The sequence below is a fragment of the Nelumbo lutea genome, chromosome 1 (genome assembly GCF_056320005.1).
Source record: "Nelumbo lutea isolate HS-2025 chromosome 1, American lotus-T2T, whole genome shotgun sequence".
NCBI lineage: Eukaryota > Viridiplantae > Streptophyta > Magnoliopsida > Proteales > Nelumbonaceae > Nelumbo > Nelumbo lutea.
In genome coordinates, this window is record NC_142684.1 from 91,815,975 (window position 1) to 91,825,699 (window position 9,725).

The window sequence follows — 9,725 nt, forward strand, 5'->3', positions numbered from 1 at the left end:
GACCGGGAGGCCCAAGGGATCAACTCTCACCAAATAAAACACGTGTGTATTTTTACATTAAATTACTATAATAGCCCTCACAAATCATGATTTTTATTACTATAATAATAATAATAATCCTTCCCAATGTTTTAATTCAGGTTGTGTGCCATCGTTCATTCGTTCTCCTTTCTTCTCCTGACACTCAGCTTCATCTCTTTTCTTTTATAATGTATTTCACCTCTAAATATTTAACGACCCAAATTAATTCCCTCTCCCCTTACTATTTTTTGTCTCAATCCTCTATTTTTTACAATAGAGATAATGTAACTAACTATTCATGAGAAATACTCAATTTCAAATCTTCATTATTCAGGTGCATCTCTCTTTCTCTTTCTCTCTCAAACCCACATACACCCACAAATGGAATAGCATTCTGATTCAAGAGTTGGGAAATGAATGGCTCCACATTCTCTCTCTATGCAACTCCAACAATAATGGCAAGTCTTCAGACCAATTATCCACATCTTTGTTATTCTAGCCTTGAAACAAGAAATGGGAAATGAATAAGAATTTATTCAATATTCAACTACTTTAGTTGGGTGGTGTTATTGGGTTTTGAAAACCTAAAACTTCCTTTGACATGTGAGAAAATATTTTTCATTTTTTCAATGTTTGAAAGTATTTAGGGTCTGTTTGGTTTGCAGTTGGAATCAGAACCAAAATTCTTTGAAAGCAGAATGGTATATTTTCATAGTCTGTTTGGTTCAGACAGAAATGGGAATGAGAATTGAAATCAGCAGGAATGAGATTTCATTCTTAAGAGAGGGGCAGAGAATGGTCATTCCCTCAAATGAAGGAATGTCATTCCAGCAGAAATGGGAATGGGGTTCCGATTCCATCCAACCAAACAGTTGGAATTGGAATAGCCCATTCCAATTCTAATTCCAGACCCTTATTCCAATGGACCAAATGGGGCCTTAGTCTTTTTTATTTTTTTGTTGGATTATTATTCTTCAAGTGCTTCAAATTGTTTTGATCTTTCAGCTCATGATAAGAAAATGTTGTTAAATGGTTAAAAGCTGAAAGTAAGAACTTGAAGTTAAAATTGCTTTTATGCATTGCAATCAAGTATGAAGTCTCTGTCAATTCAAAGATCTACCAATTAAGTTCATTCAAAATCTGAAACCTCTCACAGACATGTAATGGGTTTTTGAATTTTTGGGGCATGTTTTCTTTCTATAAATTATAGATTTTGAGATATATGAGTTTCTTTTTTTTTTTTCTGCTTTTGGTGTAGTCTGCCAAAGTTTTTATAAATATTGGTCTTAATTATAATTATAATGAAATATTTGTTAAAATTAAGATAATTAGTTTGATTTTTACCCAATATGTGTTCTGATGTATATGAATAATTAGTCGTACTTTTAGAGTAAATGTATATGAGATGCATGGGGAATTTGTTTAGAGTAAATGACTCCATTTTCCTCTAATACTTATAGCCTTTTTTGTATTATAGGTTTTGAAAGTGTTTGCTTTAAAGGATGGCAAAAATCTTACAGTAAACCATTTATATAAAACTTTTCAACTTGGACAGAAATTGTAGTGCAAGATAATTTATTCACCACTTGGGTTACTTGGTTATCTCTCCATAGTTTATTGGGTGTTTGCTTCATTGGTTGGTCTTACCTCAGATTAAACAGTTCAAGAAGACTAATCCTTGCAAGACATTATATATGGGACTACCAAGATATCATACTAGAACTTCAACTCAAAATTTTGTTTGTCATGGAATGTGAATTGACCCATATTTGTTTTTTTGAAAGCCATATTGGTCCATATTCACCGAAAGTCATAGATGCACATCAATATTATCAACCATCATCCATGTAAAGTGGTATCGATAGAACTGTACAAATAAATATTCCTAAAGTACACCTGGAGTTCAGACTAATACATAGTATTTGCCACGTGTAAATACCCAAATTTTCCAATGTCTCTTCCCCTGTAAATTGAGATTTCTTCACTCATCTTTGAGGATGATGCACAAATTATTACCAAACTTTTGTTGGTGAATGAATTAGAATCACCATGGAGCATTTGTTGACTGATTGCAAAATGTATCCTTAGCCACCTTAGTACTTGCTCAATGATATATGTACCAAGCTAAAAATGTTAATGTAGTGATACATAGAATACAAAAGTTCATTTTAACTGAATTGTTATTAAGTGGGTATTTGGCACCAATGGGTTTCACAGGTGATCCATTTCACTAGCTTGTCACATCCGAAAAAAAAAACTATTTAATTGTGTTTTGGAAAGCCATTTTCTTGGAGAAACATTGCTACAATGGTTAGTTTTGGGATTGGACAGAGGTGGGTTTCTTGAATAGTCAAATTGAGGTTTGTTGTATTAAAAAATTGTTTCTGAATCACCTTGGCAATCTTGAATCAGGAAAATGATGTGACACATTGAAAATAAATCCAACAAACATGTTTAGTGTTTTTTTTAAATGAAGCATTTGGATTCTTAGTGAGACAGAACACTTGTAAAAGACATTGGTGCCAAACACCATCGAAGTGCTTGAATTGAATCATTATTGGGAACTGAAAAAAAATTTTCAAATTGGATCCAATACGTCAATTATTTGACTGTCAAATTTTGAATGTGGTGCCATGTCACATAGCTCTACCAAAAATTGGCCTCAATTAGAAACTCCTTTATGCCCACCCATTAATATCAAAATTGACACTAAATCAAATGTTTAATCAAGCTAGTCAAAGTTGTCAAGTGCATGAGTGATTCTTCTTAGATTTTTCTAGCTTATTTGACCCCTCTAATGAGCTTAATGGTTTATTCCCAAGTTTGGCTTCATCATCCCCATCATGTTAATTATTAGCTCAAGGATCTATAAAATGGAAGGCCTGCATTGATATATCTATGGGACACTCAAAGCTTTCTAAACTCAAACAGATGGACAAACCCAAAACCCTTCAAGTAAGCCTTAGTGCAAGATCAGTAGCAACCAAAGCAAGTTTCGCAAGCTTACCTCGATTAACGCATACATACATATAGAATATAAAAATATATTTTATAATAAAAGTATTATATACATAGAATATATAAATACATTTATTTTTGAGCTTTCAAGCTGAATTCAAGCTTATTTAATATTTAATTAAACTTAAACTTAAAAATATTTTAATCAAACTAAGCCAAAGCATGCCAAAATTTGGCTCAGCTCAGCTCGATTGCATCTCTATCCGTGAACACTAGACCTGTTCATGGGCCGGGTAGTCCAACGGCCCGGCCCGCACCCCGGCCAGGCTTGGTCATATAATTAGGCCCGCGGGCTTGACCTCGGGCTTAACACAGTAAGCCCGACTGTTTTGGCCCGGGCTCGGGATTTGTAAAAAAGCCTGGCCCGACTTAGTATTATATATTTTATAAAATATATAATATGTATTTTATATATTATATAAAATATATAAATGATATAATATTTATTAAAATATATATTTATAATTTAATATATATATATATTTTATTCTTTTCTTTATAATTTCAATTTCTCTCTCTTTCTCTCTTTCTCTCTCTCTATTCAGCTGCTTCAACATTAATAATAATAATAGTATAGGCTAAATTTTGGACCCGGGCCCAGGCTCGAGCTTCGGGCTTTTTATGAGGGCCGAGCTCGAGCCCAAGTTGTAGGTCCAATGGTCGGGCCGGGCTCGGGCTCGGGCCTTAAAAAAATTTGTTAATACACAGTAAAAGCCCGACCCGAGCCCGGCTGGCCCGGCCCATGAACAGTTCTAGTGAACACCACCTTAAATTGATTGTGAGCGATTTTGATTAATTGGGTGGGTGGGGGGTTTAAAGAGCCCCAACCAGAAATCGGTTGGACAACCAGTTCTGTTTTTCCCTAAAACTGGATTTTTGCCAAAAAAAATTGATTTGGTTAGTAAACTGCTCACTTGTCGTTCAAACCGATTAACAGTTTTGACCATTTTTTACTTTTTTGTTAGAATGGGCTGACCATTTGATTCGAACTATTGGAACATTTGACCCAGAAATGGGACCTCTGACCGATTCGTTGTCTGAGTTAAATCAAGTGCAGTGCAAAAAAAAAAAAAAATGTAGCATATATGGACTTGGATAAATTTGTAGTCTTTAAAGCTTTTAGGAGTTTCTATAAGGGAAGGCAAATACTCAACAAACATTTAAGGTAAAACTAACGAGTTCATCTTTAGTACTTGCATTGGGTCCCAAGCCAACTTTCTCTCTCTCTCCTTCCTATTGTACATGCAAATGCCATGCTTAACTAGTATAGAATAAACAATGTCTCTATTCCAAGTTGTAGGAATTGCTTTTGCTAATGCATTTATGGAGTTGGTTCCCATGGATTTGAGACCATCCCAACCTATTTCAACCCAAGGATGCTTCAATTCTGTTATTTCATAGAACAGGGTTAAGGTTTTGTACGCAGTTGGCCGAATATGGTCAACCAAATGTTGTTGCTTAGGCAGCAGGCTCTGACATTGTATGTACAGACATTGCCTTGTCCCTCTCTCTCTCCTTCGACCAAAGTCTTCTTAGGTTTTCTTGAAATGAATCCATTTGGCAACCACCTATTGGTGAGTTGACCACGGATTTGAAAACTTGTAACAGCCCCAAAGGCCAAAGACCAACCCACTATCCCCACTTTAATACATGATCACCAAAGACCTAAAGAACTCTATTATCCTTCATATATTTGGTTTTAATGTTATTTCTGGGTCGATGGTTCAATCATCCGATTTGAACGGACAATCTATTCTAACAAAAATTAAAATAAAAAAGTCAAAACTACTTAACCAAACAAATATGTTAACAATTTGACACCCCAAATCAATAGACTGTTGACCGATTCAATGGTTTTTGGTTAGGGGCCGGGTTTGAGATAAAATGAAACTAATTGCCTAGTTGGTTTTCAGGTTGAACGATCCGACCATCCAGATCAACAAAACCATGAATGGAACAGGTTTTATTGGGAGCATATTCCAACCCAATTCTGAGATAACTTGCGATAAGTTTTGAGTAATTTTAGAGACTTGGGGTGGGTATTTATTATTACTTGAAAGTTGAAGCCCAAGGACTGATAAAAAAAAGTTGAAGCCCAAGGTTTCATTAGACCATAGACATAATCAATTGCTTTTAAGAAAATGTAGGAATGGCAATGGGGCGGGGACCATATTCCCCATCCCCACCTGGATAAAATTTGTCCTTCATCTATGATCTTAGAGGTATAAAGTGGGCCGTGTCAAGTTGGCACGGCATGACTTGTAGGCGGTTTGTGTAAAGTACAGGCCATGCCGTGCTGCCCTCCCTAGTGTAGTTTGTGGGTTGGCCCAGCACGGCCCACGACCCAAGCCCATTAAGGCTGGTGCCATGCCGTGGGTCGGGCTGGCCTGTGGGCGAAGTTTTGGCCCAAGTTGGATCATGGATTGGACCAAAGTTATTTTTGCCTATTTATTTAAAAAAATTGAAAAAAAACTTAAAATTTTACTTTTATATGGATTTTGATGTATATAATTGTTTATATATACAATAATTAAATAAATTAGTATAACAAAAATGAAAACAATTATTTATTTTATTAATATATTAAATACTATATATTATTATATAATTATAATTTGTATACTATATTATATATTATATATAAATATATAAAATATATAAATAGTATATATGAGCACGACTCGCTTGGTTGTGTCGTGCCAGCCCGGCCCACGGACCTAAAACCCTAGGCCTAGCATGGCATGGACCTATGTGCCACACTTGGCATGGCTTGCGTAAAATCATGCCAGGCTATGCCGGGCTGTGGGCAGCATGGCCCGATTTACACCTTACCCGATCCCTGATGGGGATGGATTCCCGTAGGGACCTGAATCCCCAAAATTTTTTAGATAATTGTATTTTTTTTTTAAAATAGATTTACTTAAAATAAATAAAAAATTTTAATTATAAATTATATTTTAAATATATGCAATTGGGGTTGGGGTTGGGATGGGGTGGGGTGGGGACTTCAATCCTTATCCCTGACCCCAACCTTGATCGTGAATTCCTATAAATCCCTGTCCCAGCCCCTGCCTTGTCAAAAAAAATCCCCATCCCCGATTGCCAAAAAAATGTATAATTTTAAATAATTAGTTTTAAAAATTCATACAATAAATAGACCATAAAATTAAAGTTTGAAATGTGATTCATGAGATCACCTTAGCAAGGCGTTTTCTTTTTAGAGATCGGACCTGCTAGCCACAAATATGCAACCGTATATCATGTCGGAAGTTGTATGGGTAGTGTATTGAGGGTAATCGATCTAGACCCCTTTGGGCCAACAGCTGCCAAGAGCATTTTTGGGCCGAATAGATTCATGATTCACCCATTTATGCCTATATCTATTTTTGGTAAAAAGAAACTAAGATGTAATTACTAATTTACCCCTTTTATAATAATGTGACATTCCAGCTGTTGCCCCCCAACAATCAAGTTTTTCTCCTTTTTGGGTCTTATACATTAGACCCAATTAGCAGATTAATGCGTTAGCGGTGGTAGGATATATATGCATAAAACCCACTTACTACATGGAAAGCCTGTTAGAGGGAGGGATGACAAGTGACCAACTCAACTACTAGTCATGGGCCTCTAATAACAAGGTCCATTAAACAATGAATGACCCTCTTTGCATATTGGCCACAAATATAAAACAAGGCGGCGATGAAGAGAAATTCCACGGTTCATTTTCACAATAACTTCCCAAAATATGGCATCTTATTCCACCTGCCAAATGCTTTGCATGTGGTCTTCCTTTCTCTTCATACAGACAGCAAAAACTACTCAAGTCACTATCAAAGTGGCTTGAAAGCTCATTTGTGCTCTTGGAAAGTACTAAAGATGGAATTTCTTTTCTCATATTCTTCGCTTAAAGCCTTAAACAACAAGAACATACTCACCGGTATAGGACATATTTGATGGATCAGTGGCCTCGTAAAGAAGTTAGAAACTTCCAATCCAAGCTTAGGTGGTACACCAAGGACCTCCACTGGTGTCCCTTTAATTGCAATTATATAGATGTACTGCCATGGAAATTTTAATTTTGCAACTTGGGTCTGGTTGGCCTTAACCCAACTCAAAAATGTCAGGTTGGGTTGATGCTCAGGTTAGGGTTAGGGTTAGGGTTGAAATTCATGAACCCAAATTTATTTTGGAAACCCAACCTAAATCCTACTCTATAGTATATGCCATATCATACATTGATTTGTTTAGATGTATAATAGTTGTATAGCCCTCACTACATACTATCATGTCTTTCTTTTAAGATAATCACTCCACTTGATCCCAAATGAAAAGACTAAAACCTTAATAACATATTTTATGTTTTTTGAAATATCGTATTTTTCATCTCCTCTCTAATGTTTGCCACCTATAAAAGATCTATTGTAAGTAATAACTCATAATAAACTATAGTCATTTCAAATACTTATTTTTTCTAAATTTTGTATTAAAACAACCAATAAAAACATCAACAAACAAATACTAATAAAACATAGGATTAATATATATATAGTGAATTTTGAATTAAGATTTGAGATTTTAGGCCCAACCTGAGCCCAACCCAACCCGAAGTTGACTTTGCATTGGGTTGGGTTAGGGTTAAGGTTAGGGTTGAGTAGATTGGGGGTTTAAAACTTAAGATTGGGCTAGGGTTGGCCTCAACCCGACCTAGCCTGGCCCAGCTTGCAGCCCTGGAATTGAATGGCTGTGGTGGGTCACTGTAGTGAGAGCCATTGTTTTGGTTTCCATGAATGCCATGGACTTTGTACATTGTATGTGGTGTAGCAAGAGACAGAAGAGAAGAACGTAGATGACCCACACGAGGCCGTTAGATAGTAACTGAAGTGGCTGAATTGAATGACTTATTGTTTTATTTTTTAGTTTATGTTTGATTTCCGAGCAAGTCTTGACCAGGTGTAAATTCTGTACCAAGTTCAATTCTGCTTTTGTTTGTTTGTGATTATGACTTGCATTCTACCTAATACAAAATTTCTACTTTTGGTCTCTTTTGCACTTATTGATAGTTATTTTTTTGCATCTCAAAAACTGATGCAAAATCTGCATCACTTTCTTCCTACCTCTCATATAAAGTGGGGATCATACCATCTTGTATCCGACCTTAACCCTAGATAGATAACCCTCCTCCTATTCCACTTTCTTTCATTTAAAAGTGAAGATAGATAGTTTACTTATCACAAACAAATAAGACAAAATTAAATCTAAAAGCAAAGTAAATTGGACTTTACACTCAACCCTTTTACATTCCCATGCATTTTATACCGGTGCAAATGAAATTTGTACTGCAACTAAAAACAGCCTTATTAAATTAGTTATGAAAGAGTTCACAAGTTTCTTAATGGATGTAAGTTGAGTTAAAATAAATGGTGAACATTTTTTATTTGGCTAAAAATCAGAGTTGACTGAAATATTATACGGCTAGTTAAAGCTACTTTATTCATTTTTTACAAGGAAACAAGGCATTGGAGCTACAAGTCCATTGTTTGATTATAACCAATCGAGTGCTGGCTGTTAGCTGGTTTGTTCCAGCGTTGATATGCGCAACTAGCACTTTGGGGAAAAATGAGTTAAGGGGAAAGTTATTAATGGTGCCGAAAAAAAAGAATTATTATGTTATTATTGCTTTTTTGAGGACTGAAAAAAAAAAGAGACAAACACTATATATTCTTGTAAACAACAAACAATGAACGAATATTAAAAATATGATAAAAAAATTAGGGCTCGTTTATAATAGAAGAGCAATGCATCATGGCCATAGAATACAATGTAGCAATGCTAACTGATGTAGGTGCAGATGGCGTTGACCACTCAGCGATTTACACGTGTTGGGTGGTACACGTCAGAACAGAGCCAATCATTGAACTTGCATTGCCCAGTTCGGTGGATTTCGAGGATCCAATGGCACAGGGTCACTTGGCGGCTTAGGATGGCCACGTCCTCTGCGTATGAACTAAATCCCCACCGTCCGAGCTCACCTACCTACACGTGGATTCAAGTATAAATATAAGGTGACCCCCTCTAAGGTAGAGGATCGAACACTCGAGACTCTCTTACTAGCACTTGAGATCTCTTACTCTCTCGTGACCTCGTCTGGGGGCTCGCACCTCAGATCTCATCCACCTCGTTCCTCAATACTAACTTGACTATTGGAGTCTCCACCTCGGGTCTTCACCCGAGGCCTCTGACACTCTTCCATTCTTGTAGAACCGACCACCTAGTCCTCAGAAATAGCATACCTCGAACCCCAGACTCAAACTTCAGACCTCGGATCTCATTCACCTCGGGTTCTACTCCTTGGTCACCTCAGTCCTTAGTCCTCAAACCCTCGGTCCCACTAGAGCTTAGGGAGTGAATTGATAGTGTTGCTCTCGGTCAATCTAAGCATCAACAATTGGCACAGTCTACGGGAACTGTCGCAAAGACTTCCCTCAATTTAACTCACAACCAAGAGAACATCCCAAAGCTCTGGACAACATGGTATGAAACACTAGGAACGCCCAGAACTTGGTCACCAACGAGCAACTCTAAGCGGTCCTTGACCGATTGGATCACCTCGCTCGCACGGGTCGAGGAGGTGTATCCCTAGGCAGGAGGGAAGCGTGAGTCCGTGGACCCGCTAGTCCTCGGCTCAC